Consider the following 13,393-nt stretch of genomic DNA (forward strand, 5'->3'; position numbering starts at 1 on the left):
AATAGGCGAAGGATATAGATTTCTCTAGGAACATACAGATGGCCATTAAGTGTTTTTAATAATGGTATCTAGTGCCATAAAATGATCATTCACAATCCCCGCTGATTAAAAGTATCCGTTGATTACGATAAAAAGTAAAACAAAACACATACACCGAAATGTTCTGGAGGGTAACGTGACAGTATGTAACCGGAATCTTACTTCTAGGAATGTGTCCGAAATAATCCGAGATACGGGGAAAGACTTGTGGACGGTGGTTTTTATTGCAGACGTATTTATAAGAACCAAACATTGGAAGTGATCCTCATGCGCGCTCCTTGGAGACTGGTTCAAAAGGCTGTCGTGTGTCCCCAAAGTAGATGATTACAGCCACTGAAGATCAATAGCATAGGAAAAGGATCAAAACATACAATCTTAAATTTTTAAAAAGCAGAACACAGACGTAAAGAGTCCTAAGTAAGGAATTCTGTTTTTTTCAAAACGTACTTATGCAAAGGAAAACAAAAAGACTGAAAGGAGTGCTTTAAAATATTAATAGTGGTCATTTCCGTGGTAGGATTGGGGTTATTTTAATTTTCGGCTTTATATCTTTCTGTATTTTTCAAAGGTTCTACGTTGAACATATTTCATCTTTGTCATTAGAAATTTAAAGCAATCAAGCTTACTTGTAAAAGATTAATCCTCCAGTGTTCCAGAAGGAGAAGAAGGGAAGAGGTCAGAAAACACTTCTGAAATCATCCTGAAGCTTCCTCCCCGGCACTAAACAGAGTAACCAGGCTTCAGCTGCGGCTGACGGCAGGAGGAGTTGGAGGAATGGCCAGGCTGAATGATCCCTCCCTGCCCTAAATAAATCAGACCTTGGAGCCAAGCTTCGCTGGCTGCACTTATCCATGTAAATTCGCTTGATTTGATGTTCATAATTGCTCTCCTTGACTGCCACTGCCACATGCATGCACATGTGCATGTGCGTGCGCACACATGCACACCCACACACCTGCTGCTTTCTCTGATGTGGCCAGCACCCACTGAGCTGTCACCTTCCCTAACTTTCCCAACTCAAGCCCTCCTTCAAGCCTCCTCTAGGCTCCCCCACACACCCCATCGCCGCATAACAGAGTTACTGCTCATCCCCATGACCGAGTTAACTGCTGCCCTGTTCTTCTGCCTGCGGTGGAATTCCTGTCTGAATGCCAACGTCTCTGCCATTCCCAGCCAAAACCACGTGAGGGCCTGCTCAGGATCAGCATTGTGCCTCGGGCACAGAAACAGATAGGGCAGTGTGTGAGTCACTGCCCATGAAGGGCTAGGCATCTTGTGTAGCAGACACACAGGTAATGAGTTCATTTGAACCCAATGAAGGGAGGGCTATGAAGGAGATAGATGTTGAATGTTAAATGATCATGGAGGGCTTCCTGGAAGAGGTGGTGCCTGAGCTAAGTCTTAAAGGCTATGTATGTTTCTCTTGTGGCTCAGTGGGTTATAAACCTGACTAGGAACCGTGAGGTTGCTGGTTTGATCCCTGGCCTCACTCAGTGGGTTAAGGATCCGGCGTTGCTGGAAGCTGTGGTGTAGGTCACAGATGCGGCTCAGATCCCATGCGGTTATGGCTGTGGTGTAGGCCAGGAGCTGTAGCTCTGATTGGACCCCTAGCCCGGGAACCTCCATATGCCACAGGTGCAGCCCTTAAAAAGCAAAACAGTAAAAAATAAAAGGCTATGTGGGAATCAGTCAACACGGAAATAGTGGGAGAGAGTCCAGGGGAAGAAATGGAGGGTGAATCCGCTAAAGCAGCAGGAACCCCCAGATTGGAAAGTGGGCATTCAGGGAACAAGAAGAGGGAGGAAAGCAGGAAGGAGAGGGGTGAGGTGGGAAAGGCAAACAGAGACCAAGCGGTAAAAAGCATTGTGTGCCCTGCGAAAGAGCTTGGAATGGCCCAGGACCTCCACAAAGCTCTCTCCCCCTTTCTGGTCCCCATGTCTGCCCAAGAGCAGCTCTTGGGCCTGCAGGCATCTAAGGACAGGCTGGCCCAGCTGGCTCAAGAAAAACAAAACAAAACAAAACAAAACCCTCAGGCGTCAAGTGTCTGGCAGTGTTCCCCGGTTCCCTATTTGCAGGGAGCTCCCTTGCTTCTGGCTTACTGACGTCGGGCCTGGGCTCCCCGGCAACCTCTGCCTGCTTGATCTAGACCATTCCTCTTCCGGGCCCTCTCCAGTCAGGCTTTCATCTTCACTCTCCTCCGAAAACTGTTCTCCACCATGTCACCAATTACTAAATCTAAGGCTCCCTTTCCAGTCATCAGCAGCACTCACCACGCCCCTGCCCACGACCTTCTCCCTGACCCGGTCCTTCACTAGCCCTCCGGACGCCCTCTCCTTAGGTTTCCTCCTGTCTTGCTAGATTCCCTCACCCAACCTCTTTTTCTGCCTCCCCATCCAGAACTTAATAGGGTCACATCTTAGGGTGCCGTGCTTGAGCTCTCTGGGGAGGCTTAAATACTATTTTCCTGATGCCCTAGCTCCTGAGCTCTTAACTCCTATATCCAAATACACGAGGGCCCACGTGTATTTTCACCGGAGGGTCTAACACTTATCTCAGACTTAGCATATGCAGCTGTCCTCTCCATCTTTTCCCCCACCTCGCTCAGAAACCCATTGCCCCAGGCTTCTCCTCAACTGCTGGCAAATCCATCCTTCCTGTTGCTTAGGTCAAACACCCTCTCGAAGAGAATATAGTGGAAGAGTTTTCAAGTGGGAGTTAGGCAAAGATGTGCTAAACAGGATACGAAATGTACGAGCCTGAAAGAAAATACTGATAACGTTAAAATAAGAACTCGTATTCTGAAAAAAAAAAAAAATCGTTAAGAAAGTGCAAGGCAATCCAGAGTGGGAAATAATATTTGCATTTTATATAATCAACAACGAAGTTGAGTCCAGAATCCATAAAGAAGTCCCAAAGCGAAAAAGAGACAGATAGGCTACCCATTATATTTAATGGGCAAAAGACATGAACAGGCATTTTACAAAAATAAACAGATCCAAATGGCCAATAAACACATAAAAACCTGCTCAATCTTATTAGTCATCAGGGAAACGCAGATTAAAACCACAATGAGACATTACTGTATACCCAGCAGAATTGCTAAAATGAAAAAATAGACAATTCCAAATGTAAATAATGATGTGGAACGGGATTGAATCAGCATGAACTCTGTGTAAAACTGCTTAGCGGTCATCTATTAAAACAAAGTGTATTTGCCTGCCCTATGACCTAGAAATCCCCCACTATCATAAACACCCAACAAAAATGCCTATCTATGTGCAGCAAAGGTCACAGACAAGAAAATTCGTAGCATCATTATTTGTAATCAAGAAGACCTGGAAAAAATCCAAAACATCCATGGATAAGAAACTGGTTTATTCACACAACGCAGGGCAACAAAGAGGGAGGAAGAAATGTCAGTACCTGCATCACGGATAAATATCACCATTTCAAGAGAGGACATCAGACGAAGGGACTGCATTCCACATGATGGCAAAGTTGGGGGGTTTTGGCCACACCCATGGCATCCACACTTTTGTGATTCAAGGTAGATCAGGAAACTGACCGCATCTCACCACCTCCACTGGTCCACCTAGGGCCTCCCCGCCTGGATCACTGCCTTCCTTCACTTCCCCACAGAGCTTCCGGCTTCCATCCTTGCCTCCTACAGTTGGTCACAATACACCAGGTAGAAGGATGCCTTTAAAACATAACTGAGGGGTTCCCCGATAAATTAGGGTTGGCCTAGCAGTTAAGGACTTAGCATTGTCACTGCTGTGGCTCAGGTTCAGTCCCTGGCCCGGGAACTTCCACATGCCCCAGGCATGGCCAAAATAATAATAACAACAACAACAACAATAATAATAATAAACATAATTCAGATGGACAGGGAGTCTAGGGTTTGTAGATGCAAACTATTGGATTTGGAGTGGATAAGCAATGAGATCCTGCTGTATAGCACTGGGAGCTATATCCAGTCACTCATGATGAAACGTGATGGAGGATGACGTGAGAAAAAGAATGTATGTATATATATATGACTGGGTCACTGGTACAGTAGAAATTGACAGAATACTGTAAATCAACTATAATGCAAAAATCATAAAAAATAAAATAAAAATAAATTTAAAAAATGCATAATTCAGGCCACATCCCCCCTCTGCTGAAAACCGCTCAATAACTCTGCATTTTATTCAGGGAAGGAGGCAAGTCCTTCCAACATCACACAAGACCCTATGAGGTGATGCAGTCTGTAACATCTCCAATCTCCTCTCCTTCTTCTCTCCACCCACCCCTGTCCTCTGCTCCAGCCACAGGGCCTCTCTGCTGCTCCTGGAACCCAGCCCACGCTTGCCTTGGGGCCTGGGGCCTGGCTGTTCCTTGGCCTGAAAAGTCCTCTCCCCAGAGATCTGCAGAACGAAATCCCTCACTTCCTCCCTGGAAGACCTGACTCAGCTATCAGGTCTCAGAGAGCTCCACCCTGGCTACCCTACCCACTCCTGTCCACACCTCCTGTCCCCCTTACCTCACTCTATTTCCTTTTTCTATAGCATATATCTTTCTTTCTTTCTTTTTGGCAGCACCCACAGCATGCAGAGGTTCACAGGCCAGGGATCGAACCCCAGCCATAGCATTGACCATGCTGAGTCCTTAACCACTGAGCCACCAGGGAACTCCCAGCACTTATTTTTTAATACACTACATCATTTACTTAGTAAGCATTTGTTGATTACAGGCATCTACTCTCACCCCTAACACACACACACACACACACACACACACACACACACACACAAATGAATTGCATAAGGCACTGGTCCACTTTGCGTCTCCAGCAGCACCTGCATCCATGTTGAGCGCCTCTGGCACATGGGGGACCTAATGCAGTACTTGTAGAATGAATGAGCCTCCCCCACTCGGTGCTCTAGGGACGACGTACAGTGTCTGGCCGCCCCACTCTGCTGCTCTGACAGGGACCTTCTCTGTCCCCACATCCCACCCCCGGGGCCACAGGCCACAGCAGGCACCCCCTTGTGTCAGCCATTCAGTGCGACAGCTTCCCCGCTCTGGAAAGTGAAGTCACCACATTGCTTCCAGGATCATCCCTCACGTTCAAGGTTCTCGGCGAGCACGGAGCACATTTTAATAGCCCTCCTACTCCCACAGGCCCTGTCTGTGCCGGGCATAGAGCAGGAGCCCGGTAAGTACTTTGGGGAAGGAAGAGCAAATGTCATTTAAAGTGAATTTAGAAGGCAGTTTCTGCAGTGACTTGAAAAGGGCTAATGAAGGTGTATCATGTTCACCCCCAAAGAGAACCCAGGGGACTTCGACAAAATTTCCCCTTCGACCAGCAAGGCAGGCTCTAGGTGGAAAGCAATGGTCATAAACTGCCTGCAGTTCATTCTGGTTTTAAAAGTCCAGCTGGTGCTCACACAAGGAGGACCAGAGATAATCAACGGTGTGGAGCGGAGGAGAGAGGTCGCCCCCAGATCTCAGGGGAGGGGGATACGGCTCTCCCCTTGCTATGATGGATGGCAGCAACCTTCAGCTCCTAACAGCTCCCAAAGAATTCACCTATGATTCAAGCCCAAATCACACACGTGGGGAGAGAATAGACAGAAACCAAGACAAGAGACACCGTCAGCAAAATTGGAATCACTTGAGAAATGGAGGCGCCAGAAGCCCCCTCGGAGCCTGCCCTATAAAAGCCCAAGTGATGTATTTTCTTCCGCCAGTTGACTTTTTTTAAGTGTCTCTCTCATAGGTCATTAATAACTAATTTCACAATCGCCGCATCATGTGACAGTCCTAAAATATTGCCTGCGCTTTTCCCAGCAAATTTTCGTATTGAGCCAATAATTGAATCTAAATTATCTATTACGTTAATTCTTTAGTAGACAAGATTTTACACTGGAAGTCATTTTTCACAAGTACTCCGGAATGAAGGAATTGTGAAATTAGTGATGACTTTTTCCCAATTCTCCCAAAAAAGTAAAAATAAAATCGCTGGGTTCAGCCCCGAGGCTGGCAAGCTGTTTGTGAGCGCTTCTCTTTCACGTGTTGCCTCTTCCTTGTCTGAACCAGCTCTGTGTGCTCAGACCTCACCAGGCAGACAGCAGGATGTGGCTCCTAGATAAGGAGTTTCTCAAAACTATCCTGGAACCACCTCCCGTGACACCCTCTTCAGCCAGACTCTGGCTTTTAAGAAGCCTCCGTTCTTTTCGTCTTTTAAGATGGGTACACGGTGAACTTGGGGATCCTGCCAGCTGACACCTCCCTTTTCTGAGGTCCACGCTCGCACCCACAGGGATGGGCCCCTGGAGCCATGTTTGTGCCAGTGACCCTGCTCTGCCTTTTCTCACTGTCCCATCGCTGACCACACAGATGAGAACAGAGTGGACACCGGAGCCGGGCTCCGGGCGACCAGGTCCTTTTTACAAGTGCTTTGAAATTAGGTCAAAGAGGCACCAGCCAGTCTCTGTTGGCCCCTTAAATTAAGGATGTGAATTTTTCATGCACATGTACATTCAGGTATTTTTCAACTACTTTCATGTAGTTATTTCCCAACTTCCAAATGTTCCTGGATCTGGTGGGATTGGAGGGAAAAAAGAGCAAGAGGGAGACAGAGAGGGAAGAGAACACCCAGCCAGCGGGAGGTACCACAGGGGAGGGCCAGGAAGTGGGGCAGGACACGCCCACCGCTGAGCCCCACCCCGAGCCCCACCCCTAATCCCCCTCCTGCCCTCCTCCCTCACCCTGCACCGCATCCCCAACCCCACCTCCCACCCTCCCCCACACCTGGGTCAAGTTCTGGGCCCTCTGGAAACCAGGCCTTCTGCCCCTTGCTTAGATGAGACACCAAAAGACCCAAAGGTTAAACACAGTTCTTGGGAGTTCCCATTGTGGTGCAGCAGAAATGGATCTGACTAGTATCCTTAAAGACGCAGATTTGATCCCTGGCCTCACTCAGTGGGTTAAGGATCCTGAGTTGCTGTGGCTGTGGTGTAGGCCAGCAGCTACCACTCTGATTCAGCCCATAACCTGGGAACCTCCATGTGCCCCAAGTGGGGCCCTAAAAAACAACAACAAAAAAATTCTTTCAATGATTTCTCGGAGTTCCCCCTCAGGTGTCTCCACCCTTTGCTCTTCTGCCCTCACCAAACATTCCAGATGGCTTCTGTGGCTGTCACACCACTTCTTCTCTCAACACCAAATGCCCCTGTACAAATGAAGTCACTCATTCATTAATCCACGTACACTGAGTGCCACTTGGAGCCAGAAACAAGATGTCAGGCTCCTGCTCACAGAGGAGACACATTATGGCATAAGAAGACTTATTATTTAATGCTTTGGTCCCTATCGAATCTATGACCAAGTCTCCACTTTTTGCAGAACTGAGTTTCTGCTATGAACCACCCAAAGGATCTTGCTCCAGAGAAAACTCCTGGCACCTGCCCATGTCTCAGCATTTGTCCCCCATGCAGGAAACAGCATGAGATTCGGGGCCAGGCAGACCTGGGTGCACATGTCCGCTTCTTAAAAAATAAAACGAGGAAGCTCACACATTCAGTGGCGTGTTGCTGTAGGTTTGGGATAAGCAGCCTTTTCAGAGGCTGTGAAATCTACGCTCTTCCTAGTTTCCTGGGAAGTTTATTGTATTGATGATTATTGTTATAAATGAGTGTGGAACTTCATCTTGTTTATTAGTAGTATCCTTATAAAAAGGTATTGTATTTCATCGAATGCTTTTTGCATCTCTTGAGCTAATCATATGATTTTTTTTTTCTCCTTTGGTCCATGAAGGTGGTGAATTGCTAGAGTTTCTGCTTTTAAACCATCCCTGCATTTTACACATAAACCCGACATGACTGCTGTGAGGGTTCTTAAAACGCTACTGGATTCAGCTAGCTAATGTTTTATTTAGTATTGTTTTCACCTGTTTTACAAGTGATTTATGCCTATTTTTTTCTCCTGCCCTAATCTAGTTTGAGAACAACAATTAACCTGCTCTCATTAAATGAATCATATTTTCTTTTTTTTCCTTTTTCTATCTTCTGGAACAGCGTCTACAAAACGGGGGTTCTTTTTTCCATAAACGCTTTGTAGAGCTCAATTGCAAAGCAGTATAGGCCTAGAACTGTCAAGGCAGGGGTTGACTATAATTTCATTTTATTTTATTTTGATTAAAATATAATTGATTTACAATGTTGTACCAATTTATAACGTTTTTCTTTTGTTGTTGTTGTTGTTTGTTTGTTTTTGCCTTTTCTAGGGCCACTCCTGCAGCATATGGAGGTTCCCAGGCTAGGGGTCAAATCGGAGCTGTAGCCACCGGCTTACGCCAGAGCCACAGCAACACGGGATCCGAGCAACATCTGCAACCTACACCGCAGCTCACAGCAATGCCAGATCCTTAACCCACTGAGCAAGGCCAGGGATCGAACCCGCAACCTCATGGTTCCTAGTCGGATTCATTAACCACTGCGCCACGACGGGAACTCCCCAATTTATAATGTTGATCTTTACTCACAACTGGTCCGTTTGAGTTTTCTTTTTATTCTTTGCCAATTTTGGCATTTCTCATTTTCCCAGAAAGCTATCCAATACATCTAATTTTTCACATTTATGAGTGTTTTGTAATAGTTTGTTCATAATACAATTTCATTGTCTTTTTTAAAAAAGTCTGTTGTGTCTGTCGTTTTCCTTTCTTTCAGTTTTATTTTATTACGTCTCTTTTTTTCTCCTCAGTCTTGCCAGAAGTGTGTCTATCTTATTAATCTGTTTGAAAGACCTATAATCATCTTTGCTAAGCTTCTGTGATTTTTAATTGTACTTTGCTATTAATTTCTGCCTTTATTATTTCCTTCTTTTTCTCTAGGGTTACTCTGTCACTACTTTTTCAGCCTCTTAAGATAAGAGCTTAGCTCATTTTTTTTCTGCCTCTCTGTCTTCTAATAAATAGATTTAAGGCTCTAAGTGTTGTCCTAAGTACTGCCTTATCTTTGTCCCCAAAATTTTGCCATGTGGTTTATTCATACATTTAGTTTTAATATTTTGCCTTTGCCTGTATTATTCCTTCTTTAGTCCAAAACTTTTTGTTAGTGCTATTCTTTTAATTGTTAGACATACACGTTTGGAGTTTGGTTTGTTTGTTTGTTTGTTTTACTAATTTCAAGTTCTATCATATCATAGTCAGAGAACATTATCTGAATGATATCAATTCTTTGAAATTTATTGAAGCTGTCTTTGTCTCCTGATTTATAGTAATTTTTATGAACTCTTTACATATCATAAAAAGAGTATATATTTTCCATTTTTTAAATATAAAGGTATAAATGTGTATGTAGCTACACACAGACATTTAAGCATATTAGACGTGTTACTAAATAAATCTTGCCTGCTTGTTCTATCAAGCTATAAAAGAAAGAAGTTTGAAATATTCAAGCAAAGTGCTTGATTTACCTACTTCTTATGTGGCTACAGTTATTTCTATACATATGCTTGTGTATAAGCACACACATATATATTTGATGGTATATTGTTACATGTGTATATATTTTTCATGGTTGTTACCATTATCTGATCTTTTATTCCGCTTATTGGAGGATTCCTCTTTTTCTTTTCCTTGTAAATTTCCTTCTATTCATATTTGCTTGCTGTATCTTCTTCTCCCACTCTCTTCCCATCCTCTTGGTGTGTCTCTTGCTAAAAGTATATCCTTAAATCTTGTGTTTTTAATCCACTTCGAGAGTCTCTCTATTTTGAATTATGAGTTTAATCCACTTATATCATTGTAAATTGATGTTATATCAAAAATTATGTTTGCCATTTATTTCACATTTCCCATCTTCTATACTTTTTCTTCCTTCTCTCCTCCTGCCCACTGGATAGATAAATTTTCCTCTGCTGGTCTGAAAGCGTGACATTCTATTTTTATGGTTCTGGCACTAACTTCCTCCAGTGACTCAGGCCAAAAATGTCGACGTCGTCTCTGAGCCCCTTCTTGCCCTCACCAGTCCATTGGAAAACCCTTTTGTTCTACCTTCAAAATACATCCGTACCCTGACCCTGGGTTGCCCTGAATCTGAATCAATGCCATTTCTGAATCAATGAATCAATGCCATTTCTCCCAACTGTTCACCAGTCTTCCGTCTTAGCTTCATAGACTCTATTCTCAACACAGAGCCAGACTGACCCTTTTAAAATGTAAGAGCACCTGACTCCTCTCCTCTAACCCTCCAAAGCCTCCTCTGTCACTCAGGGTAAAATCTAAGTCTCTGCAAGGCCCTTCAGGCCCACCCTCCTCAGGCACTCTCTGCTAGCAATCTCCTCTTGGTCCATTCTACTCCAGATATACAGGTTAACCTGCTGTTCGTTGAACATGCCAGGCATGCTGCTGCCCCAGGGCCTTTGCACTGGCTGTTCCCTCACAAAATACTCTTCTCTACCCATCCACAAAGCTAACTCTCTCACCCCCTTCAGGACTTGGCCTGGGTATCTTCTTAGGGACGTCTGCCCTTCCCATCCTATTTAAGTTGCAACCTTCCCTACCCAACACTCCCAATTTTTTTTTTTTACACCACCCCATTTTTTGCATAGTACTTACAAACTTCTATTCGATCATTTGGCTTTTTCCTGCATTTACTGAGTATTGTCTATCTTTACTCCATAAGAATAAGAACTTTTGTCTGCTGTGGCCATGAACATATGCTCTTCAGATCGCTGCCGCCAAGAAGCGTAATTGACCCACAGTCAGCTCTGCCTTGTGGGATCCACCACCATGTTCATGTTGAGGCCACACATCCCAGGGCTTCTCCCAGCCAGAGGCCAAGCAAAGCAGGTACCAAGACAGGCCCAAGCCACCAAATTTCAGGAGTGGGTTCAAGGACTCGCAACTAGGGAGGCCAAACCATGCTTGGAACTGCACTTCAGTCCAAAACTCTTGGGGTTCCCATTGTGGCTCAGCTTGCTCCTCAGTGTCCATGAGGATGTGGTTCGATCCCTAGCCTCACTCAGTGGATTAAGGATCCGGCATTGCTATGGCTGTGGTGTAGGTTGATGATGTGGCTCAGGTCTGATGTTGCTGTGGCTGTCATGTAGGCCAGCAGCTGCAGCTCTGATTCAAGACCCCTAGCCTGGGAACTTCCATGTGCCATGGGTGTGGCCCTAAAAAAAGGCGGGGGGGGGGGGACACAGAGAGAGTCAGAGGGAGTGCAGACCTACAGTAAAACCTGGGAAGATAAGACTGGACATTGGATAGAGGCCCCAGAATTGAAAGTTCTCCAAAAGCCCTCCCTGACCCCCAAGTGAACAGAGGTAAGTGCTCCTCCAAGCCCTTTCACACTTATCATAACGAGGACTCTTTTGCATTCAGAGCAGGAGAGGAGGAACTGCTCAGCCAACTGTGGGTGCTCCACTGCTGGGGGGAAGTGGGGGACAGCATGAGAAGGGCCCCCGAAGCACACAACATCAGTGCTCTAATGAGGGACCAGCTGGGGGTTGAATGGCTGCATCACTAGCTGTGATCATCATCAGAGGCAGAGCGAGAGTCTATGTCTACCTGAACAGGGCTCTCTTCTCCTTGGAAACATGGAGTCAAACCTACCAGCCTCTTCTCTAGCTCATCCAGGCTAGGACCCCAAACCCCTCGGGCCTACACGTGCTTCCAGCCAGCTCCACAGTCCTGGTGTGCCCAATGGCATCCAGAGCTTGCCAGCTAGCCTGCTACAGCACAGTGGTAGGGAAGGTTGGGTTACAGATGGGTAAAACGTTAATCCCTGAAGCCCTCGGTGGGGGGCTAGCCTCTGGCTACAAGTAGCCTCCTTCATTTATTGTAGTATGTTTTCACTGTCTGTGCCCGCCATGTTGCTAGAAGGTGGGTGGAAAGGAGGGGGAACATGGGGAAGCTGTGGGGCTCTGGTTGAATCTCTTGCTTCCTCACCCACCACTGGAGCTGACCCTACCCTCTATTCATCCGTTCATTCATCCATTCATCCACTCATCCATCCATCCATCCATCCATCCATCCATCCATCCATTCAACTAAAATGACATCCCAGGATGTCAGCTGCAAACTCTTCTGCCAAGGAAGGGGCACCCTCTGCCACTAAGAATCTAATTGTGGGCCTCAGAATCTCTATCCAAACACCAGGGGGGCGTAGAACAGAGCTGGCCAAGACCCCCACTGACTCTAAAATGCTCAATTATGGTGGAAAGATATTATGGGAGGGAGGGAGTACCAACCCTCTTCTCCATCCAGTTTTTGCTTTCCTCCCCACCTCCTTGAAGCTACTAGGCTTTGCCTGGACCATTGCCCCAGGGGAAGGACAAACGAATGGCCCCAGAGCTTCTTCCTGGCCCTAGAGTGTCAGAAACTTATGCCTTTAATGAGGCGAGAGTAGTCTGGGGTCTGCCTGAATGGGGCTTAATGTTGCCCCTCCCTCCTTTCTAAATAATATTCACCTCACCCTGGGCTGAAGGGGAAGAAGAGGGACACAGCTAAAAGGGCCAGATGGTGGGAGTGTTGAGATCCATGCAGCAACCCCAAGGATGGCGGCTAAGGACAAAAAGGAATGATGACAGGTCAGTGTCCCCTGCATGGGCATTTGAGTCAAGAACCAGATGCGCCACCGCTCCCCAACCCCACACGCACATTTCCAGAGCTTGGGACACCTGACCTGAGGGGGGATTCTTATGTCCATATGAATGGCAGTCAGGGAAGGAGAGGTGGCCTGGGACACTTAAGTCCTTCCAGCCTCAGAATTTGGGACCGTGGATGGGATGGAGCCCTATAGAGTCTTCCAGAAAAGAGCTGGGGATGTAGAACATGCCAGAGAATGGCCCAGTAAGGCTCACAAGCCAGTCAGCTCCCCAGGGAATTCCCTCCCAGACAAGCGCAGCCTGCCTGGATTTTGGCCCCTGGTTTTATGCACACCCTCCCCCACCCCCACAGCATTCATCACCTTAGCCTCCTCGCCGCTCCCACCAGGCCTTATTCACCCAGGCTGAACCCTATGTCTTAGCAGCCTCAGCGCCAACCTGCGGTCTCCACAGGCAAAGGCAATGCCTTACCAACAGCCAGCCAATCAGCCATTGCGGGTTCCCATGGATGCCGCGGCCTTAGCCACCCACGACGTCCCAGTGACGTGGGTCTGAGCCTTGTTTTCTAGATCTGCCTGCTCCTCCCTTCACCCACCCTTCCTGCCCCTCACCACCCCAGCTTTAATTTTACCCAAATGATGTCGCGCGACCCATGATCCTGCACCGGGAGCCCGTCAGGGGCCAAGACCTTCAGGGGCTGCCCCTGCCTCTCTCCGGACCTTATTGCGCCGTTTTAACTACCTAACAATCGCGA

General features: G+C 46.6%; 1 long non-coding RNA gene across 1 annotated transcript; it reads right to left on the bottom strand.

Annotated features, from left to right (window-relative positions):
* Positions 1-244: 244 nt before the first annotated feature.
* On the bottom strand, positions 245-819 carry LOC146396418 (uncharacterized). Its single transcript, XR_014827755.1, has 2 exons — positions 666-819; positions 245-372 (listed from the first exon to the last, which is right to left on the bottom strand). It is a non-coding gene; the product is annotated as an uncharacterized LOC146396418 (long non-coding RNA).
* Between the last annotated feature and the right edge of the window lie 12,574 nt (positions 820-13,393).

This window comes from Sus scrofa, chromosome 14 (assembly GCF_054392235.1).
Source record: "Sus scrofa isolate SSC_HxYL_T2T_F1_AM1 chromosome 14, Sscrofa_HxYL_maternal_Yorkshire_Landrace_v2.0, whole genome shotgun sequence".
Taxonomy (NCBI): Eukaryota; Metazoa; Chordata; class Mammalia; order Artiodactyla; family Suidae; genus Sus; species Sus scrofa.